The sequence below is a fragment of the Sabethes cyaneus genome, chromosome 3 (assembly GCF_943734655.1).
Source record: "Sabethes cyaneus chromosome 3, idSabCyanKW18_F2, whole genome shotgun sequence".
NCBI lineage: Eukaryota > Metazoa > Arthropoda > Insecta > Diptera > Culicidae > Sabethes > Sabethes cyaneus.
In genome coordinates, this window is record NC_071355.1 from 194,307,992 (window position 1) to 194,317,864 (window position 9,873).

General features: G+C 44.8%; 1 protein-coding gene across 1 annotated transcript in view; it reads right to left on the reverse strand.

Annotated features, from left to right (window-relative positions):
* The window catches only part of LOC128744082 (paxillin), a 157,509-nt gene that overhangs the window by 101,565 nt on the left and 46,071 nt on the right, over nucleotides 1–9,873 (reverse strand). The window lies entirely within an intron of this gene.

Consider the following 9,873-nt stretch of genomic DNA (forward strand, 5'->3'; position numbering starts at 1 on the left):
ATGGTTGCCTTCGCACTACGAAGCATAGCAAGGCTAATAATTTTTGGTCTTCCGCATAACGATCGCCGTAAAAAAATAAGACAAATTTTGTGTCTCAGCAAGACCGACGCTAGTCGCCTATGTTCTTTTGCCGCTTTCGGTAATTAGACAAGCGCTACTATAAAAACATACGACTCATCAAAAAATATTAAATTTCACAAGAATCGCCACGCCATGATTTCGCGCTTTCACTCAGTAGGTTATTCTATGTAGCATACATTCATCACAACATGCCATCGGCACATTAACCCGGTACCTAAACCAATTTGCTCGAACCCTTCTGCAAGCTAATGATTTTCCAACTTTAAATTTTCGATACACATAAATAAAAACAACAGCGAAGTGAATCAACAACACCTGTACTAACCACCCACCACCCACGAAGAAAACACACCACTTTTCGGATGTGACAGGAACCACTTGTTTCTCTTTTCGGCGATCAGCCACCAACCAGCGTGTTATGTTGACTCATCCGCTCTCCGTGTATCGGCCGAATACTGACCAAACCGTCTAGTAGAAACAACGTTCGAACTACTGACTGTGTTTTTCCCTTTAGAACCAAGATCAACCCACGTCAGCCCCGACCCGTCCGCCTCTACTCACTTGACCAGCGGATCGTTGATACTTTCCTTGACGACGACGACGACAACGACAACGACAACGTCAACGACGGACGGCGGCGTTTTTCGTTTTTCCACTTTTCCTACTATACCTATCTGTGTTTGTCGCACTCAATGCCTACGAACGTTTTCGCTTAATCAACACAGCCGGCTGCCGCCAGGCTAGGCCAGGCCAGGCCATTTCAAACCACACGATTTTATTTCTTTTTCGAAATAATGATGCCTGTATTTTTGCCAGTTTCATCTCAGTTTCAGGTTGATGCCGAAGAAAAATTGGATCATTTTTGTTTTCTTGTTAAATTGTGGTGCTGGTGCTGGTGCTGGTGCTGGTGTTAGGACGGCGACCGCACGTTTTATTTATTCGCACGCACGCTTGCGGACATTCACATCTGGGCCGCAGAAGACGGCAACGCGACAACAACTGGTGCCGGCTGATCCGGACAGCGGCGTTTCGCGGATGGTCACAATCGAGGTGTGCCCGATAATGTATTTCACAGTTTTCCTACTGTCAAGCTTATGGCAACTCAGTATGATTTTTGTACAGTGTCTCAATTAGTTCAATTTTGATGTAAAGATTGGGTTCGACATATGTAAATCTTGAAGAATTTAAGAGCAAACAAATAGACATTACTTTTTGAAGAATATCCTACAAAAACATCATCACATACATTTTGTTTGTCACTATCACTTGTCTCTTTATCCTCTATTTTCTTTTTTCCTCTTTTTTCTCGGGAGGTCACAAGGTAGATTGCAAACAACAATAGCCTGCGGTCTGAGAGTTCTACATTCACCCATACATACCAAAACTTGCCGAGAGCACGTACAGTCGTCAAGCCGCCAACGTTCTGGTAATAACTGTTACTGCACCCGCACGCAGAACCGCGACAACTGCTTATGTTCGTATGCGAAACGGCATAAAATTCAGAAGCTCAACCCTGTACGGTAATTAGGAAAAATCCCCACGACTTCTTGAAAAAAACAGTAAAAGTAAAATTTTACTAAAAGAAACAAATTGGCCAATTTTCTAGCAAAAAACTTAACGTATTGTACCCACTGTGTCCGATGAACAAGATTTCCCACACACAAGCCTCTGTCAGAAGGAAAATGTTGTGCAATTTATATATGTAGAAGCGTTGTCTATTTCTTTCGCGTTTTTATTATACAAAGACATAATTTTCGTTTCAATTCTATCATTCATTAAGAGAAAGAAAAGAAAACGATTCATTTTTACTGCATTTTAAGCAACACGTTGGTGTTCGCTTCTGCCTACAAGCAATCGTCGAAAGAAGCGGCAACTACGACGACCACAGTCGTTGCCATGACGCTAACGCCCATCACCAAGGGCCAACTTACATAGAACCAAGGCAACCCGATGGAAAGACAAGAGGTCGTTCTTGTTGGTTAAGTAACTGGTTTCCAAATAAATTTATTGTGTCGACAGTGTCGATAGTTATCAAATTGTTCCCTCGTGCATAGTAATCTAACCATATGCATTCATAAACCTCCATAAAAATTTAAGAAAAATGATTTTCAAAATCAGATTTCAAAACAAACTATCACCACAATCCGCAATCACCACTGCATCTGCAAGATTGTTAAATTGCAGTACCCTTCAATGGTAAAAATAGTCATCATCCGTCAGATGACTGGCCTTGCCTATCTGAGAGACTGTTTATACTGACGCCAATGCAAACAAGTAAACCAAATAGTTATATCTACCTATGTGCATGTGTGCAGCGTCGAAAAACGTCGCCAAAGTCACCATCCCACGCAATGGCAACAACGGTTTTTACCTCTACGCGGTTGGCACACATGTTAACCGAAACCAAACAGAAATAATTTGAAACAAGCTGATCCATCGGTAATATAGCATCACGCGGGTTCGGGTTGTAGGAAAAACTCACACAAGCGGATCGCCTAGCAGCAGAAGACGAAAAACATCAAGCGCTCCCGGTTTGCCGATATCGTATTTTTATCTTGATGATAACAACAGCGTTCCACAAGTTTATAGGCACACCATTCGCGGACGACAACCGCGAACAAACAATGATGACAGTCAGTCTTTACCGAACATTTTGCCACGAAGGATTTCCGATTACCTACCACCAACGCCAGCTGTAGACTGACATGCCCAGCGGAAACAGATTTCAGTTGTCCCCCAACGGCCGCCCATCAACGGCCTTGCTGCGGACAACCGATGCACACGATATCGGACACGGGTATCGACCATAAACAACGAACAGTGGTTCTGCATCTTGTTATTGGTGCGAAGTGGCGAAAGTTTTCATTGGTTGAAAATTACAGGTTGAAAGATAAATCTGTTTTTTTTAATTTCTATAAACTTTTGTGCTAATTTGGATTGTTTATTGTTTCTTATTTAGAAACTACATCTAACCTATTCTATGGTCTTAACGGATAAAATATAGTAATGACATTAGAAGAAAAGCTATCTACGCCGAAGTCCGTAGCCAGATTGCTAGTCAGATTAAAATTGACCACATCCGCAACAGAGTTGAACTGGCCGTTAAACGAGCTTGTAGGCGGGACAAGAGAGCCTGCACTAACTCCCTAGCCGAACAAGGGGAAACCGCCGCCGTCAATGGTGATATCCATTTGTTGTACGATATTTCTCGCCGCCTTCGTGGTGCCAGAATGAATACAAAGATGTCGCTAAAGGACAGAGCTGGTCAGCTACTGATTGATCGCACAGAACAGCTTAAGCGATGGACTGAACATTTTGAACAACTCTTCCGAATTTCAAATGTCAGAGACCAACAAACCCAGCAGCGTCTAACGCCAACAGTTCGTCGAATTAATCGCGTCAACTTGGAGGCGGCATTGCTGGATGAAATTGAAGCAGCCATCAAGAGTATGAAATCCAATACAGCGCCAGGGATAGAGAGCCGAGATGCTCAAAGTTAACCCATCTTTGTCAGCCCAGATGATGCATCAGCTTTTCAGCAATATATGGAAAACCGCAAATTTTCCAGTGGACTGGATGCAGAACATATTGGTCAAAGCCCCTAAAAAAGGAGACTTAACTGAATGCGGTAACTGGTGTGGCATTACGTTGCTCTGTATTATTCTCAAAGTACTCTGTGAGGTAACCCCCAATCGGATGTAAGAGATCGATGCTACTCTCCGGCGGCAGCAAGCTGAATTCCGTGCTGGCCGATCATGTGTAGACATTATCACATCGTTCCGCATTATATTGGAGCAGATCAACGGATTCCAGGACTCTGTTCTGCTGGTGTTCGTTGACTTCGAAAAGGTTTTCGACCGTCTCAACCACGAAAACATCTGGGACGCACTTAGGCGTAGAGGAGTTCCAGATAAGCTAGCCCAGCGGTGGCCACGGTATAAGCATAATGCGGGCTAAATCAAATCTCCTCAACCCAAGCCTAGTTTTTACGGTAAGGTTGATCGACTAATCGAGGGAGCTATTTTACAGTGAGATGCGAGGTCAACTAGGGATGGCCAACACTCTCCCCGGGTAAACCGAACGCCTGTTCGCCTTGCTCTCTTCCGCGTCGAACGTCCAAAACCGCCAGTTTTGTTACAGGGTGATCATAGACGCCGCTCGCAGTTCTAACTGTCGCTGATCGGATTCGACCGTCCTTTCTGGGATGAGTTGCGATGACCTTACCTTTCGGCCAACAGTTCCTGGCTATGTTGGAGAGTTGGAGGGTAGGTTACGAAGTTGCTGCTAATTTGATCGTAGTCAACTGCGTCCTGAAGCTTCTGGAGTTCTCGACTAGCGCCAATGAAATTGGTTCCCCGGTCGCTTCGAATCGTTCTTGGACTACCGCGACGAATGCAATTATGCACGAGTTGGTGCTTAGCGAGTTGACCAATTCTATGTGAATCGCTCACACCGTGAGACAGATGACGATCATTCCCCACCTCTTCTCCGTTCTTCGGCCTATTACGACCTCCATAGGCCCGAAGTACTCTACGCCCACGTGGGTGAAGGGCTGTGTGTAAGCTGCTAACCGTTCCGCGGGAAGGTCGGCCATAATTGAAGGTTGTGGGACCGTGGATTCGTTTTTGCACCTTTGGCAGTGTTTTCTGACAGTTGCGTACTAAACGCCAATGCGAGGAATGACGTATCGTTGACGTAGTTCGTTCACGACAGTGTCATGGTTTTGATGGTTGAACTTTTCGTGGTAGTGGGTAATCAATAGGGTGGTCACAGGGTGTACGGGAAGGATTACCGGTCGTTTTGTTTCTTCGGTAACATAATCGCAGGCAGATATTCTACTACGCATCCGCATTACTCCGCGGTCATCCAGCCAGAGTGATAGCTTGTACAGTTGGCTATTTTTGGGGATGATCCTATCCGCATCGTTTTGATTTTTGGTAAGTCGGACTATCTCGGCGGGGTAGCCTTCTCATTGAGCTAGGCGGAACACCCAAGTAACAATTTGAGTTTTATTACACTATTATGATGGCATTTAGGACAAAACTCGGTCACGAAAACCGCCATAAAAGTACAATAAAACCTCCATTGCTGCTTGGGCGGAGAACCTTCAGCCTCGTACAGTTCCTCTCTAGATAATGGGCCGCCTACGGCATGCTTTCTCCATCTTTTGCGATGGTAATTTGGATAAAACAGTGAACGTAAGCGGTTAAATTGGATAGCCGTTTCCAGTTTGAGAAATTCGAGATGGTGATGACGTAATCAGGAGGGAGGTGATGAACCACAAAGGAGGGCCGCAACTCGTTGACTCGTTTGAGGAAACTTGAGGTCATTCCGCTTCACTGCGGTAGAGGAAGTCGGGACCTCGGAACCATCTGGATTCTGGAGTAGTATCGGGCTACGTTTCCCACTTGGTGCCATCGTCTGCTACATTCAGTTTTGACGGTACCCAGCACCAATCTGCTGCTTCGGTAACATCGAGTATTTCGCTAACTCGAAAGGCAACGAGTTGAATCGTCGGTGATCTGAATTTATCCAGCTTAGAACGTCGCGTGAGTCGGTCCAAAAAAATTCGTGGTGTATCGGGGTTGGAAGAGATTGCGTAACCGTTCGTACCAACCTAGCACCTATGAGAGCTGCTTGTAACTCCAGTCCATGGTATTCAAAGCGGAGGAACAGAGCTGCAGCTATATACCATTCTCAACGGCATCTACAAATAGATGCAATTGTAAATCAGAATTGCTGGGAATCGCCGGCGACCAAAGGCACCGTGGGATTCTGACGTCTTCTATCTCAGGCAACACTTTCAGCCATTTTAGCCATTTTTCGTACAGAGTGTCGGGGATTTCCTCGTCCCATTGAACGCCGGCTCGCCACACTTCTTGGAGGAGAACTTTGAGAAACAAGAAAGTGTGAGATCAAACCTAGAGGATCGAAGATGGTCATGAGAACCTGGAGCATCTGTTGTTTTGCCGGCCGACAACGTCCGGTAAGCAGATCAGGATTTTAGCGATATCATCCTATTTTGTACACGAATTCATCGGATGTTGTGCACCACCACATGCCGAGCACTTTCTCCGCAGCCATTGGTCCCACTGATAAATCCATACTCTTCTTTGCAGCTCTGCTCTCATTTAAGACAGCCAACACTCGTCGCGAGCTGCTCGTCCAGTTACGAATTTCGAATCCACCCGCAGAATGCAATTGTCGAACTTCTTGTGCCAGACGAATAGCATGCTCGTTAAATCTTTACTACTGTAAGCTTACGAAACGTGTTGCGTCTCAGAGTGGAGACAACACAAAAACTGCCGGTCAGGAGTGACATACACCGCAGCGCAAACCGATAGACACAAATTCTCACACAACACAAAACTCGCCATGCGGTGTGTATTCTCGCAATAATTCCCTTCTGCATCTCTTTTGCTGAACACGCTCTTTCGTGTTTTACGCGCACCAAGAAAAGACAACCGCATACGCTGTGTGAAAAATTTGCTGCGTACTTTACCACACCAAGAGCCGCTATCTGCGCGGATGAATTGTACACCATGCGCTGGGGTAATTTAAGCAGTGTGATTGAAAAAACATTTTACAGTTGCGTCACCTGATCCATACTAACTTAATACAGACCATACCAGTTGTCCAACGACGTCCAGTCTGTTGAGAAGCTGTCCTGGCGACAGGTCAAAGCTATGGCGGGTAACCGTCAACAATGGAAATCTCTGATTTCATCCCTAAGTAAGTAAGAAAGCAACAGAGTTGAAACTGGATGACATGAAGCAAATCGGGTCATGTTGCCCATAGGCGGCATATAGCTCGACAAACAAGCTCTGGTACGGACACCAAAGCAAAATAGCAAAAAGAGCAAAGGCCCCAAGTTGCTTCCTTGAAGAACACCAGATTTAAGATTGTTTCCAGATATCAGGAAATTTGCCTTGCGTAAAGGACTAGTTGAAAATGCGACACAGTGGCATGGATAATTCTGATGCGCAGCGGTAAAAATAGCTGCAGGAATTCTATCGGGCCCAGCGGAGAAGGATCGCTTCAATTTATGTGCTGGTTTAACAACCATTATAGGAGTATTTAATTTCAAAGGTATCGAGGTCGACTAGTCCTTTGGGAACATTCATTGCAGCTGATTCAGCTTTGGCATCTGTGGCGAACGTACCAGCGAACACAGAGGAGAAAAATTATGCAAAAATCGGCGGGAATAGAAGCGCATTAACGTTTCAAGTTGACAAAACTACAAAAAAACTTTTGGGTTGCTTCGCAGGTTAGTTTGTACGCGGAAAATATATGACCTGTACAGGGGAGTATTGGGCTGGCGATGAGGAATAGTCCGTTTAAATGCACGTTTCTATTCTGCGTATCCACATTGCCGATGTTTACGTAGATATGCGTTACGTGTTCGTTTTAATAAACGTAAAGGACTTGTACTATGGGGCGGTGAGCGACGTTCTTTAACAAATGGTAAGTTAGATCGAAGCCACAGGTTGATAGTGTCACAGAATAAACTAGCCATATAATGTAACTATTTCATACCAAATAAGTTTACCCAGTCAAGCTTCAGTAAATACTGTGAGAGCAAGTCAAAATCTATTTTGCGATAGTTCAATTGTCGGTGTTCAATTTTAGGTGGCGAGTGATTCTCGATATAATTAATAACTGGCAACGAAATCAGCAACGGGGGATGATGAGTGTCAACGGAAAGCAGCGGTGCAACCTCTTCAGCTATCAGTGGGGCCCACGACTCCTGAGCCTGCCTGATGTTAGCTCTCGTCAACGCAAAGCAAATGAGATAAAGGTGCCAGTTATCTGGGTGCAACACACGTGTCAACGGACACAGCATGGTCTGCCAATTGGAAAACTAAACCGAGAACTCTACCAAGCTGATAACGCACCAGATTGGAATCACCGCAAATCAAAATAGCTTCAATTGAGCTGTTTTTTTATACAACTCACGAATGTTAGAAACATGCAAGTCGACCACAACAGCATCTTGGCTTTTGTCGGGTGGAATGTACATGGCACTTAACAGAATCTTCAAACCGCGAATATTTGCAGTAACACGAATCTGCTCTAAGGTACAGCCATGCACTGACGTAAGGATAGCACATGGCTGTTGCTAAAGCGATAGCAATCAGTTCTTCACCGAAGCTGCGCTTGTCACGGAGGATTTTAGCTTGATGATTGCAGTTTCAACGTGATGATTCGTGATTTTAGTTAGATTGAAATTTGTGTACAGCAATCGGGGCCTGCCACAATAGTCGATCAAAACTGTTGCAGGGGTCTAATTCCCTAGTGGCATTCAAAAAAATAGATTGAAATTGACAACATTGCTAGATAAGTTGCGTAGAGCAGCATCAACTTCAGCACCTGAGGCAGTTGTGTTATGAATTGTACATTGAAAGTTTTCAGCAAAAAGAGTGCATTTCTCGGACTGCGAGCTGCCATGACTATCACCAAGGAACATGTCAACCGGTAGCCCCGCTTCTTTACGTTTGATATTTACAAATGACCAAAATAACTTAGAATTGCGTCTAAGATTATTCAACATTTGGAAGATGTGCTGTAGAGGTATCGGTTTTATTTCCGATAGATGCTGCTAAGACGGTTCAAATGCTGTTTAGAAATTGGACCACGCAGCTTACAGTATCTTCACAGAGCCGGGAAGTGCTGCCTTTTTAGCTGCCAGAGATGCCAATTAGTCCAAGGAAGTTTTCGAGCAGGTCTTCGATAAAGAACAAAACGAGCGATTACTGACTTGATAACCCAGTTCTAGGGTATTATCAACAGGCGGCGAGGACTCCAGAAATTGCCAGTCAATTTGAGAAATGGCAGCGCTCAGTGACCTGCGTAAATCCAAACTCATCCAAAAAGCTGCACAGGATTGAAACAACTGTCCAGCCAGGTTTCGTTTAATACGAAAACATCGTAACATCACATTTGGTGGCCGCCAGCAACAAGTCTTCACTCTTAAGGCCCCCATACACGTACGCATATGTTGGGTTGGAAATGAACAAAATGTTGGAGGTTCATTCCGACCAAGCGCCGAGCCGAACATTTGCTTCTGCCAGTTTGGTTCGTGGCACTCACACACAAGCGAGCGTGTTGGACGAACACGAATTCACCAACATTTTCGGCCAACATGTACGTACGTGTATGGGGGCCTTTAGTCCCGAAGTCCACGAACGTTCTGACAGTAAATCCGAAGTCGTAATGCTATCAGCAAGGCTTTGCTCGATAGAGACTGATGAAGGATCATCAGGTTACATAGTACTAGAGGCACGGTACGGGTCAGTCAGTAGATGAATGAGTATTAGGAAATGAGTGTTTTGGTAGCCCCGTTTGCCACGCCTACATGTAGGACTGAGACGACTGAAGAATGCTGGTATCGGTGGCGCGACTGCTGTAGGGGGATCAGGAGCATCCATGATACTAATAACGGTGCATTCCAGTGTCGTCATTTAATGAGATAAGCGATCGTCTTAAGATAACGGTAGTGTCAGGATAGCAGGAGTCGGCAGGCCAGATCTAGGCTAGGCATCGAAGGGTTAAAACTCCATTGGTGTGACCAGAGGTGGGCACCGCTAAACAGCTAACAGCTAACATTTTAGCTAGCGAGTAGCACGTTCGCTAAGTTTTAAATGTGCTAGCGCTTCTATTAGCTTCCGATAAATATAAGTACTACTAAATAAACTTCCAGCCACTATTTTTTTGGAAATAATTTCTGGAAATAGTATAACTAGCCATGAATTAACTATATTTGCTCGCATCGCGAACAGCAGCGAGCAATTT